This window comes from Bidens hawaiensis, unplaced genomic scaffold, assembly GCF_021521415.1.
Source record: "Bidens hawaiensis isolate Kalapana, Puna unplaced genomic scaffold, B.hawaiensis_p1.1 tig00012594_1, whole genome shotgun sequence".
NCBI lineage: Eukaryota > Viridiplantae > Streptophyta > Magnoliopsida > Asterales > Asteraceae > Bidens > Bidens hawaiensis.
Window position 1 is genome coordinate 349,013 of NW_027492034.1, and position 15,091 is coordinate 364,103.

General features: G+C 33.7%; 1 long non-coding RNA gene across 1 annotated transcript in view; it reads right to left on the minus strand.

Moving 5' to 3' along the window:
* The window catches only part of LOC143541440 (uncharacterized), a 288,504-nt gene that overhangs the window by 132,853 nt on the left and 140,560 nt on the right, over positions 1-15,091 (minus strand). The gene's annotated exons all lie outside the window — the stretch shown is intronic.

Here is a 15,091-nt window from a genome sequence, read left to right on the forward strand (position 1 = left end):
TGTGGTGTAAGAAGAAGAGAGCAAATCAGGAAGAGATTCGTGGGGAAGGGAAAAGGAAACAGGACAATCAATGAAAGATGAAAATGCTATGTTTTTACATTTGGGTCCTTTGTGTTTGTTTTCTTTAGAGCTTGAAGATTCTCAATAAGTTAAATCACAGTCACACTAACCTTAAAAGGACATAAGTATGTTGTTTGTAGACAATGCATTTACCAGCACATGAACGTATAATAAGTAAAGAGTGTTAGTGTGAATAATGAAATTCAAGATCAGTCTCATAAAGATCTAATCCCTTACCGCAAGAATATAATAATACCTATCATTTATACACTATCGATTTCTTTATTAACTTTTTTTTAAATAACCATCGAAAATGACATTAACTTAGAGCACATATAATCGGGACATTCGTGGGGGCCTTTAGACCAATGTGGAAGAAAGAAATGGGAGAGGAGGACATGACCAGGGGGGTTGAAATCCACGAGAAATGGTGGGGAACGTGAGGGGAGATTTAGATAGATGCAACATATGAAGGGGAGAAGTTGACGGAGAGAGCCTGCCACCCATCTCCCTCTTTCATTGTAAATGATCTAATGATTTTATGTATATATTGGATTGACGGTAATGTGGTATACCTTCAAGTTGGTTGCCAACTTTATCATGAAATTCACATATAAGTGTCACGAGTTGAATATAAAATTTCGTTCTTATGTATACAGTACATTTAAAACACAGTTCTTCTTTCATCACAATTGTATGTCATAAAGTCATATACCATAACATGGATACTGGATCAAAATATTGGGTAAATAGGGAACATAGACAAGTGGAAGGTTGTTTTGTGCTATTTATAGTTTGCAAGGATGGGTGGTGGAAGAAATTGAAAACCAAACAACAATTTCATGAAATGGACGAAACTACCCTTTTGAAAGAAGGTGGGGGACATAAAGAAAGGACAAGTGGCACAGACTAGAGAGGAGTAGTGATGACACGTTGGGTCTTGATTGATTATCAAAATTTTAGAATCATTGATTCCTTTTATTTTCCTATATTTAAATTTTATTTTAATTAAAAAACATGAAAATATAAAAACTTTACTTATTATACTAATAATAAAATAATAAACTTACCAATCCTACGATTTAATCTTCAAATAATATTTATATGTTTAAAACATTTATTCTATAAAAATATAGGGTTGGGTTTAAATAAGAAGATTAATTTCCTAAGAAGACTATGGTCCACATCAAAAACCTTTTTACATCTTTACCCACCTTCTACAATTCAACACCCTAGATCTAAAAAAACCTGTCACCATTCCACCGTTCACCGTCGTCACTCTGCTGCCACCGTGATGACAACCACAATCTCCACCCCTGCCATCATTAGAGTCGCCGGAATCCTTTCCTTGCCGGAAAAACGAGTTGAAGGTTTCCGGCGAGCACCATATCCATCATTTCACCTCCCACCGCCACAACAACCACACTCCACCCTCCAGCATCATCAGTGTCGAACCAACTACCTGCCGGAATCGTCTACCCATCGGAAAAACGAGTTGCAGGTTTCCGGCAAGCACCATCTTCATCGTCTCGCCGCCGGTACACAATCTCCTAGATCTCCATCGCCTTTCTACACCTCTGCACCATCTCCACTACCAAGATCTGTTACCTCGTCGGAAAAACACAGCTCGCCGGGAAACGCTTTGTTGCTTCCGGTGAACCCGTTCAGCAATCTTGTTCTCAAGATAGGTGGTGGCGGTGGTCGTTCGTGGTGGTGACTCCCCGGGAATCAACGGTGATTGTATTTTGATTTGATGGTGGTGGTGGAAGAGTTTGCTTAATTGTGATAGTGGCTGTTTGAAGATAGGAAAAAAACACAATAAACACAATGGATTAAAAAACCACAGTAACACAGTAATACAATGAAAAAACAAAGGAAAAAAACACAATAGATTAAAAACACAATAACACAATGGATTAAAAAAACACAATAACAAAATAGAATAAAAAAAACAATGACACAATGAAAAAATAAAGAAAAAAACACAATGTCTTAAAACACAATAACACAATGGATTAAAAAAAACACAATAATACAATGGATTAAAAAAACCCACTAACAAAATAACACAATGAAAAAATAAAGGGGAAAAAAAACACAATGTATTAAAAGAAAATGGATTAAAAAACACAATAGAAGAAAAACAATGAACAAAAAAAAAAACTATGTGATAACACATTTTTGCGTAAAACACAACACAATTTGTATAACATAGTTAAACACAATGAAAATAAATAAAAAACACAATTTATAAAAAATAATGAAGAAAAAATACAATGATCATGACTTATGACACAATGTATAAAAAACCCATTAATTTTTTTTTATTTTTATATAACAATATGGTACACATATTAAAGTTAAAAAAACGCTCGTTATTATGGTAAAATTATTTTCTTAAAAAAATGTCATATAAAAAAGTTATTAGCGTTTTAAAATAATAGGGAAATTGACATGTGTTTTGCATGTGGAGAGAGAAAGTCAACAAATATATGTTTTTCCTATTATGCCCTTTCCCTTCTTTTATACTTAATTTTCTTTTAAATTAATCTCAACCATTAAAATTCAAAATCAATCTCAACCATTAAAATTCAAAATCAGTGGACTAGATTATTTCTTATCCTTCCTACAAAAATAATAATTCTTATTTTAACTTTACCCTAAAAATATATACTCTTGTCGAACTAACTGCAAAAGCTATATTGCTAACTTGTTTTAATTATAAAATCAAAGTCTTTTATGAATTATATAATTTTTATATTATTATTATTATTAAAACCCATAAACTTTTCTTTTATTTATCAAGCATCATAATTTTTGTATTCACCTATGGTTGGTCGACACACAAGAGATCGTGTGACTGGTAGGTTCACTTCACATGATACGATTTTGACCAAAATCAATCTGGTGTTTGGTTTGTTCGTGTAACTTAAATAAAAAAAGTTAACTCTTTAAAGAAATCTCAAATGAGGTAAATCTATAATTATTTAAGGTCTGTTTGATTCGTGAAATTTAATTTAATTTAATTTAATTGAAATTTAATTTTAATTGTTAATGTGTTTTGTTAACTTCATATAATTTTTTAAAATTTGAATCTTAGGTAAATGTTAAAATAAAAGGGGAGACAAAAATAAAAAGTGTTAAAAAGATTTGTGACAAAAAAATTCTTAAAAAATTCAAAAAAAATATAATAAAAACTAAAATGTTTTCCACGTCTTTCTCGTTAACTCCTCCCCTCCCCCCATGTGGAAAAGGACACTTGTTGAGAAAAAAACACAACGCCAAGGAAAAAAAATATACAATCAATGACGAAAATAAAAATAAAACGATAAATAAAAATACACAATGATATTTTTTTCTCAACATTGTTTTTTTTTTTTTGAAAACGAGGATGACAGTGGAAACATTTTTGTGTTTTTACCTTTTTTGTTTTTTTATTAAATTTAAGTTATGATTTTTTTTAGGTTTTTTTATGGCTACAAATTCTTTACATATTATCATTTTTGTTCCCTTTTATAAAATAACCTAACTTTAAAATTAATACCATCAAATCCAGTCATCTTAAAGAATTATAAATCTATACAAAATATGAAAGAACTAATCCATGGTAATTGGAATTTCTGGTCACTCATCGTCATCGCATATGCCGCCGCCACCCTGACCATCTTGTCCATGCCTCCTCCCACCATCGCGTTTGCTCAGGGTCGGCCATAAGGTGTGGCAGGGTGGTCGATGACTACAGGCCCGACACCCCGTTAGGCCTGATTTTTCTTTTTTAAGTTATATCTATTTTTATTAAAACAATATGTACATTTAGTGTTTAAACTCAATTACATAACCATTAGCTTGGTTTAGTGGCAAAGGAGGTATTTGTGACATTCGTCAATTTCGGGTCTTGTGTGTATTCGTTTTTGTATTTGTTTATTATGTAAACCGACCCGATTTGTAAACCGAAGCTTATGTTATAATCAAAATGATGGATTTATGTTACAATATTGTTTCACACTTGTTGGGTCTTGAAGCATCCTGTTTTTATTTTTATTTTTATTTATTGATTTATTTTTTTGTTGTTTTGTGTTTTTGTCTTGATCCATTTTGCATGAAAACTCTTGTGTCTCACACCCATATTTGACCACCAACATTACCCTATATATACACCACATTTCTTCTTCATTTTCCCTTGCTACAACTCCAAAAAAAACTTCTCTCAAACATCAAAGATTCAAGGTTATCTTCTTAAGTGTTTTTGAAGTTTTTTTTAGTCTTTCATCTTAATTAGTTTATGTAGTCTTATTAATACTTGTTTATGGTTGTGCAACATATATATAATATACACCCCTTGTTTACCTTTGGTAGTTACTTCTCCGATTCCGGTCGGTGAGGTTTCGGACCTCATAAGGCGAGGCTTCATGGAGGACTTCGTGTCCTTGATATATATACATCTATATAACTTGTTCATACATATTAATCTTGCTTATTTTAGTTTGTTGGTCATGTTTACAAGTTCCATGGTTATGGGTTTTAAGAGTCTATGCTTCGGTTTAAACGTAAATAGCTCTAAACCGTAAATCAAACTTTGTTACTAGTTTTGTTAAATAATTGTTTAAACATACTTATTGTTAGATCTAAGTTTCTAAAATCATTTTTACAAATTCTATGGTTATGGGTTTGTAGAATCTTACCTCGGTCTTAACCCGAAACACGATCCGAACCGAAAACCGAACTTTTGTTTAAAGACTTTATTGTTAACTTTTGGTTGTAAAACTTAAAGTATTTTTATTTGTACATTATTATACAAGTTCTTTAGTGTTTGGACATGTGAAAACCATCTATGAACTTGTTGTGAGATGGAAATCGAACCAAACCGATTCTTACTTGCTTAAGACACACAAGTGTGTTTTTTTTAGCCATCAAGACTTGTATATTTCTTTAAAAATAGTTACAAATTGATTTTTAAATATTTTCTTAAGTACTTGGAAATGTTGGATCCAACTTGATCTCATAACAAAGTTTGGACCGACAAAACCGAACACTCGCTTAACGTGCGTTGTTAGTTATAAAACAATGGAACTACATACTTGGTTAAGTCTTATTAAATTTTATTGAGTTATCTCATAACATTCAATATTTTGGAAAGTTGACTTTGGGTTTGACCAATTATCAAGACCTGAATCGACAACCCGAACACTCAATAAAAAAAACCATTTTAGTATCTTTATTCCAAAGGGATTTGCATTCTTGCATTTTACCCACCTTATTACTTAACATAGGTTGAGTAAATATTAAGGTTAGATACTTTAACCCGGTTTCGAGTAAACTTACATTTTTAAAGGGTTATTATTATAAATTCTTAAATAGTTACATTTTAAACCTTGAACTTTAATTATTTACATTTCTCAACATTTATTTTGTTTAAAGACCTTCAAGACAACCTTTCTAAATTCAAGACTTCTTTTCATTTTAGGCATTGTGCGTTAAACTCGTCGTTCCGACAAATCTCCAAATTATCATCTTTCAAGTTTACTACTTGAAGGTGAGTACTTCATACCCCATTTTCCATCTTTTATTTTGGGGGTGACATTTCATACTTATTCAACAAAATGCTTTATATTTGAATCTTAAACCACAAATGTAGTTGTATACTTTACCTAAATAATTGCTCGATTTGGTGTTCTATGCTTATATGCCTATGTGTTTATCGCTTTTGGTTGGTGGAACTATAAAATCCTAGACTATTTGGTATCCCCTTATAGCAAGGTGTCGTTAACGTAATGCAATTAACGATAACTATAAAATCCTAGACTATTTTGCATCCCCTTATAGCTAGGTGTCGCTAATGTGTTTAGCGATATCTATTCATCCAAATTACCACTTTTATTTATTGTTTCGTATGCAAGTTTTGTTGCTATCTTTATTATATACTAATATGATTAAACTTATGAATTGCTCACCAACCTTTGTGTTGACAAACTTTATTTTATTAAATGTTGCAGGTTTGCATTTTGGTTGATTTATGATTGTGAAGAAAACGACATCAAAGACCTTAGGATATTAGTAAAAATGAACAATATCAAATTTGCCATATTTTGTGATATCTTGTTTATGGTTATTTTATGGATAATTGTTATGTGACATTTTCTATGTTGTGAAATGAAATGAGTTTATTAAATAATGTCACTTAAATTAGTGTCATGTGCTTATGGACAATCGTTACACCTCGGCATGTTCCGCCGCCTTTGGTCGGGGTATGACAGCATTACTTCAAACCAAAAGGGTTTGGGTTTTAGTCTCATTTGAGACATGTTTAATCCCATTTTTATACAAAAGTTTTTTACATAACCTAAATTATAACCAAGTAAGCCCATATTAAAATTAAATTGTATAAACCCAACAAAATACTCCTTTTACTTAAGGCCCAAAAATTTTTTTATCTTCGGCCCAATTTTTTTTTCTCGAAGCCGGCCCTACGTATGCCTCTCTTCATCGCCCACACCCCAACTTGACCCTCTATGCCACCTCGCTCCACTGCCTATGTGCTAGTCGGCTACCCATTGTCACCCCCGCAATCATGCTGTGACAACCGCCGTCGCCAACCACGACCAACCTTGTCGTTACAACCACCATCGACTACATCCACCACCCTAATTGTCATGTCCCTCGACATAACCGTTACACCACCTCGACCACCTCACCATCGCTCAACCACTGCATCCTAGATTGTTGTTAATACCACTACTGCATCCCTGAGTGTTACCACCACATCCATAACCGTTTCCATCACCCGGATCACCATTGTAGCCATATATCCCGCCATCATTTCCACCTAGGAGTAGTGGCGACATGGGGTAGCTTATTGAGTGGTTGGCTAGGGTGGGGTGGATGGCACTAACGACAGTCAGGGATGGTAGTGGAAGTGGAGGTGGTGGGGGGGGGGGTTGTTAGATTGACGGTTGTATGGTCAATAGATGGTGTTGCAATGATAGTTTCAATTCATTTATCACTAGAGTGTTCCCGACGCGCTTTGCACGGGGAACTCGACAACGGACCTGCATCTAATTAATTAGTTTATTCAAAGAATACACACAATATCTAAATACAAAAAAGCTAATCAAGTAAATAAATATAACAAGTTTGAATCCATGTTTGTCTTTATTATAACCCTAAGGTCTTTCTAAATGTCCATACTTCAACTTCAAGCAACCTGCATATGCGTAGAAAACAGAGTTTGTCAACAATACATGTTGAGTGAGTTTACCACCAGTTTTTGACACCAAAATAATGTTAATATAATAAATAAGAGAAATAAGCAAAACGTAATAAATGCGGTAATGAAATCAAACCATGAGCAAATAAGTTGTCGATTAAACCATTGCCAAGCGAATCGGGCGCCGGTAAATCAACCACGGGAAAATAATAATAATAAGACCATTTCCAAATGAATCGGGCATTGGTCAATGAGAACCCTCCACAAGGGGATATGTCAAACGAATGCACATAAACAAGTAAGCACATAACAAGTATATTTGATTAATCACACACAATTACACGTTTGCTGTTTTTATATAGATATATATAGTATGATATACGCATATGTCCCCAAAACATTTTAGAAAACTTATTAAAATAGGGGAGTGATAAAAATCACCTTAGATTAAAGGCAAGTGATTAATAATTAAGATAAACGAACTAAAGATTAAGCGAGTCGTCTAATACGCGTCAAACGAGATTAATGATTAGAACCTAAAACTTTGAGATATGATAATATAAGTAAAAAAAAACTTAATGCCGCTGGATTCGATCCAAACGGACGTCTAGAACTCCGGTTATGTTAAATTAAAGATTTAAGCGAGCTGGTACTGACCAGAATCCAAACAGCGAGTCGGAAGTCAGGTTTTGGTCAGTAGCCTTAAAATTTCATGATGAGAATAAAAGTCTTCTGGACCGAACGTTGAATCCGACCAGAAGTATGAGAAAACGTTAAGTCAAAATTGTTGACTATTTTGCCCTTTAACGAGTTTTAAACGATTTGACCAGTCAACACCCTTCAACCACCGAAATTGGTTGAAGGTTATTGACTAAGGAATGTATATGAACGATTTATTAGTTTACAACTTATTCGGAAAGTGAAAGGATCAAGAGAAACGAAGAGTCAAAGATCCACGCGTATGCAAAGTCAACCTTTTATTAGCGTATCTTCAACAATAAATCAAAAACCGAAGAAGATGATGAAGGGTGGAGGTAGGTGACGGCTGGAGATCATATATTAGGGTTTAGGGAAGTTTGTGGCAGAAGAATTAAGCTTTGTTTATATAAGAAACACAAAAACGAACTATATTTATTTAATTTACTCGTTTAGGAAACCGAATAAGCATTTAATGACGAAATCAGTATTATATGCAGCAAATTTTGTGCTTGATCAAGGGGTAACGAATATGGACATGCATTTTACTTGTATTAGTTTTCTTGGACCTTAATTCACCCAATTTATGCCTAAAATAAGTGATTTGCATGCTAAAAACGAATTAGGTAACAAAATAACCAATTAATAACAAAATCGAACCAATTAATAATAAAAATTCGTTTTTAATATTTAAGGTAAGAAAATGGACATGTTATAATATTATATAACTTATCTTGGGGCATAAGTTTCGAGATTTGGGTCAAAAATAGTCCATATACTTTTATAAATGCGATTTTTAGCCGTTTTAAGCGATTTTAAAGGTTTCTAAGGGCTATTTGGCACTAATGAAAGTTAAGGAATTATAAACTAAGATAATAATAATTATTTCAATAATAAATGCATAATTTTATTAATAAGAAATATCCGAATACTTTCCCGAATTGAGTTAAACGTAAACGAATACGGGTTTGAAAAATCCGAGATGTTACAGTCTCCACTACGTTAGGGAATTTCGTCCCGAAATTAAAAAAAACCAAAACATCATCGTTTTGAAAATAGTTTAAACTTTTAAGAAAAATATCATAACATAGAACTTCTAATAACCAAAGCAATACTTCAAATGACAATCCGATAAGGGCACTTATATATAGGATTTACCAGCGACGTATCCACCATGTCCTTATCATCTCATCATTCGTACCATTACCCAAGCTACCTTAAGTTCTAAATTATGTCACACAATTGTACGTAATATGATTCCCATGCGAGGACTTGACTAATTATGTTCCGGACCATAATTACACTTATCGTCGGATGGTCCGCATAACTCGTTCCATCATGTTGGTTATAACACATTTAAAATCATCATTTTGAAAGAAACTAACGTTTTGATAACTTTGAATATAAATTCAAGAGATACTTATTAAATGTTTGGATTTGATTAATAAAACTAAGTGATTTCTATTATATCTTTTGATTAGGAAAGCTTACAAATTTTGGAGATTGAACTGGATTTCTTGAAGCAGACATTTGAAAGGAATTATGGTGATCGAGAATAAGCTAAGAGTAGAATATGAAGCTAACCATAATAGATAAAGGAACTTGATTCACGAGATGATATGCGTAAAAGTTTAATTTATAGCAATTCTTAAGATAGTTAATAACATGTGGAATCTGTAAAGATCGTATTCATTAGGAAGAAATTCTTAAGATCGAGAGTATAAGTTTAAACAAAGTTAACAAAAATTTTGACGAGTCGAGTTTGGTTAATTTGGGAACTTATGAGATTAAAGAGAAGTTAATATAAAATTATAGCTTTTCAAGTTTGTGATTTTGAGATGAGATTAATTCGATTAGGATATTCTAAAATATTATAATAGTTAATAATTTAAATATTAATGATAATGCGAAAATATGCGTATTCAATTAAATCGTTAATAGATTAAATTGGGAAACGGATATTCCCGAACCACCAAGATAGTCCTATTCCAATTAAATCTTTAAAATTAAATAAAATATAAAGTGAGTAATTGAAGATATTAAATTAGATTAAATTAAAAATTTGTGGATTTTGTTTTTCACAAAATCGTTATAAATATTAGGAAATATATAGGTTAAATTATTGATAATGGAAATTCAAGTAAATAAGATAAATACGAAGCTATAAATGCATGAACCACCATGACTATTAACGATTTAAAACTTGAAGGGACTAAACTGAACAATTTAAAACTTGAAGGGACTAAACTGAAACAATCTAAAATTTTAAGGACTAAAGATGCGAAAGTTAAAATATATTGTAGCAGTATGTTTCCTTTAATATATAGTATAATAGTTTTGTGACTTTGTCACTTTAATTCATTACGAATTCAATTTTATTTAATAGTCAATTAAATCCAATTCCAAATCTTTAAATTCAGATTTCCTACACAACTTTTAATTTCTAAAAATTGTTTCCTAACCAAGCACAACATAAACTCATTCATAGTATTTTAATTCCTGTCATATTTTCTAATGTACATAAAATATCGATTAATTAAATTATACAATTTAGTATAACGGGAAAAGTTAAAATACAAAGAAAGACAAAATGAGAAGTGTGAGAAGAATTTTCGACAGAAAAAAAATCTCTCTAAAAAAATTCAATAAAAAAAATCATAACTCAAAATATAAATAAAAAGGCAAAAAAAAAACTAAAATGTTTCCCGTAATTCCCGTTTTCAAAAAGAAAAAAAACTACAGAAAGACACAATGCTTCTTTTAATATCTTCGTTGCATAACCGCTTTGTTTTAACGTTATCCCATGATCGCTTTTGTTTAATTTTGATCATGAGATGGTAAAGCCACAATTCGAGGTCACTCATCTCAAACCTTGACTCCATTTGTTTTTTTTGCAATTGTAATTTCATGCACACTTGTACCTGTGACTATCAAATCATCCACAAAAACTCCAACGAGTAGTAGCCTTTGACCGAAACACCATTTATAAACCGCTTGTTCTTGTTTACATCTAGTGAAACCGAGTTCCTTTAACGAATCATCTAGTTTAGTATTCCACGCCCTTGAAGCTTGGTGTAGACCGTATAACGCCTTAGCCAACTTGTACACTTTCTTTTTTTGACCCTTTTAATGAACTCATCCGGTTGAAACACGTACACCTCTTCTTTTAAATCGCCATGAAGAAGCACGAATTTTACATCCAGGTGATGCACTTACCAACCTCGATTTGCTACTAAAGCGAGTAAAAGTCGAACGGTTCAATTCTAGCCACCGATGCGAATACCTCCTCAAAATCTATCATGTGTTTATGAACATACCCTTTAGATAAGAGTCAGGCCTTGTACTTGGTTATTTTCCCGGCTTCATCTCTTTTGATTTTGTAGACCCGCTTTAAACCTATTGATTTTACTTTGGGTGGTGCTTCGACTAACTGCCATGGCTTGTTTCTTTCAATCGACTCGATCTCCGCTTCCATAACCTTTCTCCAATGTTTTTCATTATTCGCTTCTCGAAAATTTTTCGGTTCATCATCGAATTATAATAGGAGATTTACCTCATCGGTTTTTGGGTCTTGAGCGGTGGGTACCGATATTCCTTCAACCAGAAAACCGCTAAATTTATTGGGCAAAACTGTCTTTTAACTAGTTCTTGGGCAAAACTATCTTTTTACTAGTTTGACGCAGTTGAATACCTTGTAATGGTTCATCGTTTAGGCCAGTATCAAGTTGAGTTGGGCTTACAGGTGGATTACCATCTTCTGAACTTGAATAGTCACTTCTGTTTCTGATTCGAACCAGCTCACAGGTTATGTTGGGCTCTCTGGTATCGTATCAGTCTATGAACCCGGGGTCGAACCTGGTTGTGACCTGCTCTGGTTTGGTTTCAATATCATACCCGATAATAAACTCAGTCCATCACGGACCCTTTTCGCCCTCTTTTTTGCTAATATTAGACCATGCGTACCTTTTAGACTCGTCAAACTTCACATCCCGCGTAACGTTTACTTGTCTTTTGATCAGATCAAACATACGGTAGGCTTTTGTTCCGGGTTGAGTACCTAAGTGAATCATCATAATGCTTTGGTCATCCAATTTCTTTTGACCGGTACCAAGGACTTTTACACACCCCGTGCAGCCGAACACTTTAACATGTGAAAGATTTGGTTTTATTCCTTTAAAACTGTATGCTCGTATGGAGTAGAATCCTCCAAAGATATTGCTGGTGACCAGTTTAGTAAATAAAGTGAGTTTTTAGGATCGTTTGCTTCGTGATTACGAAAATATCGGACAAGAACACACGAAACAGAAATTACGAAGACCCCAAATGTAGCCGACAGAATCAACTACAAATAGTAAATTGCTAATATAGGAAAGAAAAAAAGATTAAATTAAACTCAAAATATTTCCATTGCATTAATTGAATAATCAGTAAGTACAAGGAAATATTAGGGTTTGAGGAATGTCAGCTCTGAATGCAATAAAGTGCTCAGGTAAAAGTGTGCAGAGTCAGAGATCAGAGGTGTGTGAGCTGTCCTATCAATGTGACATAAACATTCTATTTGTAGGCCCACCTGAAATTCTGTCACACCCCGGTCCAGGGCCTAGGAGCGTGACACAGAGTTGGTACCTTCTTTGTAAATATATTAGAGTAGCAGGTTCACTTTTAGTGGAAGTCTTTTTATATAATAAAATATTAATTTACATTGCAAACTTTCTTGGGAATTAAATACCCAAGTTTTCGGTTACAAAATATTGTCGTATTATTATTACAAGCATTATATTCAAAATAGAGCCATCTTGAGCGATCTTCTATCTTCATGACTCCAAATCCTTGTCTATCACTATTAGTGCTTAATTACCTGCAGGGGTTGGAAAAATACGTTAGCTATGTGCTGGTGAAACGTTTGACTCAATAAAATAATTTACAACAGTCATTAAATACAAACATAGTTTTCTGTTTCACAATCTCCGCAGGAATGTCTGTCATTCCCGGGATTTGTACCATTGCCCTACACACACAATTCAAAGGTTCCCTGAGTTACATAGCCCATGTTCGGAGACAGTCTTCCCCTAGGCTATGTGACCCTGTTGGAGAACTGGTTACGACTGACTTGGTTTTGTATGCCAATTGTCAATTATTATTGATCCAGACACATGTGTATTCAGTCTGAGTTGCTTTTTATTATCTATTTTGTATTGTAACGATTTTAGAGACAAGTAATTTCATGCAAACATTTATCAGACTCTTTGCAATAAACAACCTGTTTGTTAAAAGAGTAAAATCAGTTCAGTCGGAAAAGGTTTAACATATTCACCTGCTGTTGTCAGTTCAGTGATGTTCAGAACCTTTTTCTTACAGTATGCTGTTAACCTATATTTGTAATAGGTTTGCATAAGTACCTTGATGGTGTTTCTTGATTAATCAGCAGACATTAGGTTTGATCAGCAGACTTTAAGTCTGATTTATTCATCAGACCTTAAGTCTGACCTAACCTTAGTATAGTTATAGTCGTTTTATGAAAATATACTTTGTATTTACATATGACGTGTGGGATAGCATGCTTTGGCCTAATAGGTTCTATCACGTTGGCAAATTTCTCCAGGTAAGTAAATGGGTCCCGCGGCTGATTGGGATTTGTACGAATTACTTACCTTAGGCAAGAAGAGTCTATTAATGATATCCCCCTTCCAGTTACTACATGTCCGTCAAAATATATAGTTTGATAACATTACTTCTTGTGAAAGTAACGTCATTACTTTAGTAAAACATTGTTTAGAACTCATTTAACGTTTAACGACTATACTCTTAACTAGGTCTTAAATAACTACGTAATAAAGTAACTAAAGTACAATCCTACCTTAAGCGACTACTCGGAAATGAGAACAAGAAAAAGATCGGTAGCTCTTCGGCAGTACTTCGTTTAGATGAGTCGATTGGTCGTCAATAAGGCTTCAGAACCTCGTTTCTCGTACAAATCTTCGCGAAAACAAACTGTCAGAACGTCGGGAAACTTCGGGCATGAATTTCGAGGTTAAGTGTGTGTTTTAGAAGGTGTGATAGGATGAATTGGTTCAAACCTGTAGCTGCCCTATTTATACCAGTTTTGAGATTCTTCGCGTCACGCGAAGGACAAATCCCGCAATTTGCATCGCTTGAACGGCTAGTCTGACATGTCAGGCCACGTGGCTTCTTAGAACGTGCCACGTGTTGACACGGAGTTGGACACGTGTTACATATTATTTAACGAGGTTTTGCGTCGCGCGAAGGAACACTTCGCGTGACGCGAAAGACCCTTTTTCTTGGGTTCAGTGCCAACTACATCGCGTAGTTCAGTTTCAGCTTCGCGTCTCCCGAAGAATTATGAAAAGCAGAATTTTTATTTTTGATCCTTTATCTTTCAGAATTTACATTTTTAGCTCAAAATTAGATAGGGTATTTTCACGGTGTTACATCCTCCTCACCTTTAGAAAAATCTCATCCTCGAGATTTATTGGAAAATATGTGGGTATTTTCTTTTCATTTCAGATTCAAGTTCCCATGTATATTCCGGACCACGTCAGAAATTCCATCTAACTTTTACCAGTTTCAATCTTTTACGCTTAAGGAAGTTGATTTGGCTGTCCTCAATTTGTATTGGTTCCTCTACAAACTTGAGATTTTCATTTACTTGCACGTCTTTCAGAGGCATTTCAAGCATGTCATCGGCTAAATATTTACATAAATTTGATATATGGAACACGTCATGAATTACTTGCATCTCTTCTGGTAGCTCTAAATGATATGCTACATGACCTATTCTTTCAAGAATTTTGAATGGTCCAACAAAACGCGGACTCAATTTTCCCTTCTTTCCAAAACGGACCACACCTTTCCAAGGTGATACTTCAACACTTTATCTCATTCTTTAAATTCAAACGGTTTTCGCCGTATGTCAGCATAACTATTTTGTCTATCTCGTGCTGCTTTCAATCGTTCTCAAATTTGAATTACTTGGTCAATCGTTCTTTCGATAATTTCGGGTCCTGGTAATTGATTATCTCCAATCACAGACTAGCATACGGGCGTTCTACATTTTCTTTTGTATAATGCTTCATATGGTGCCATTGAAATATTTGTGTGATAACTGTTATT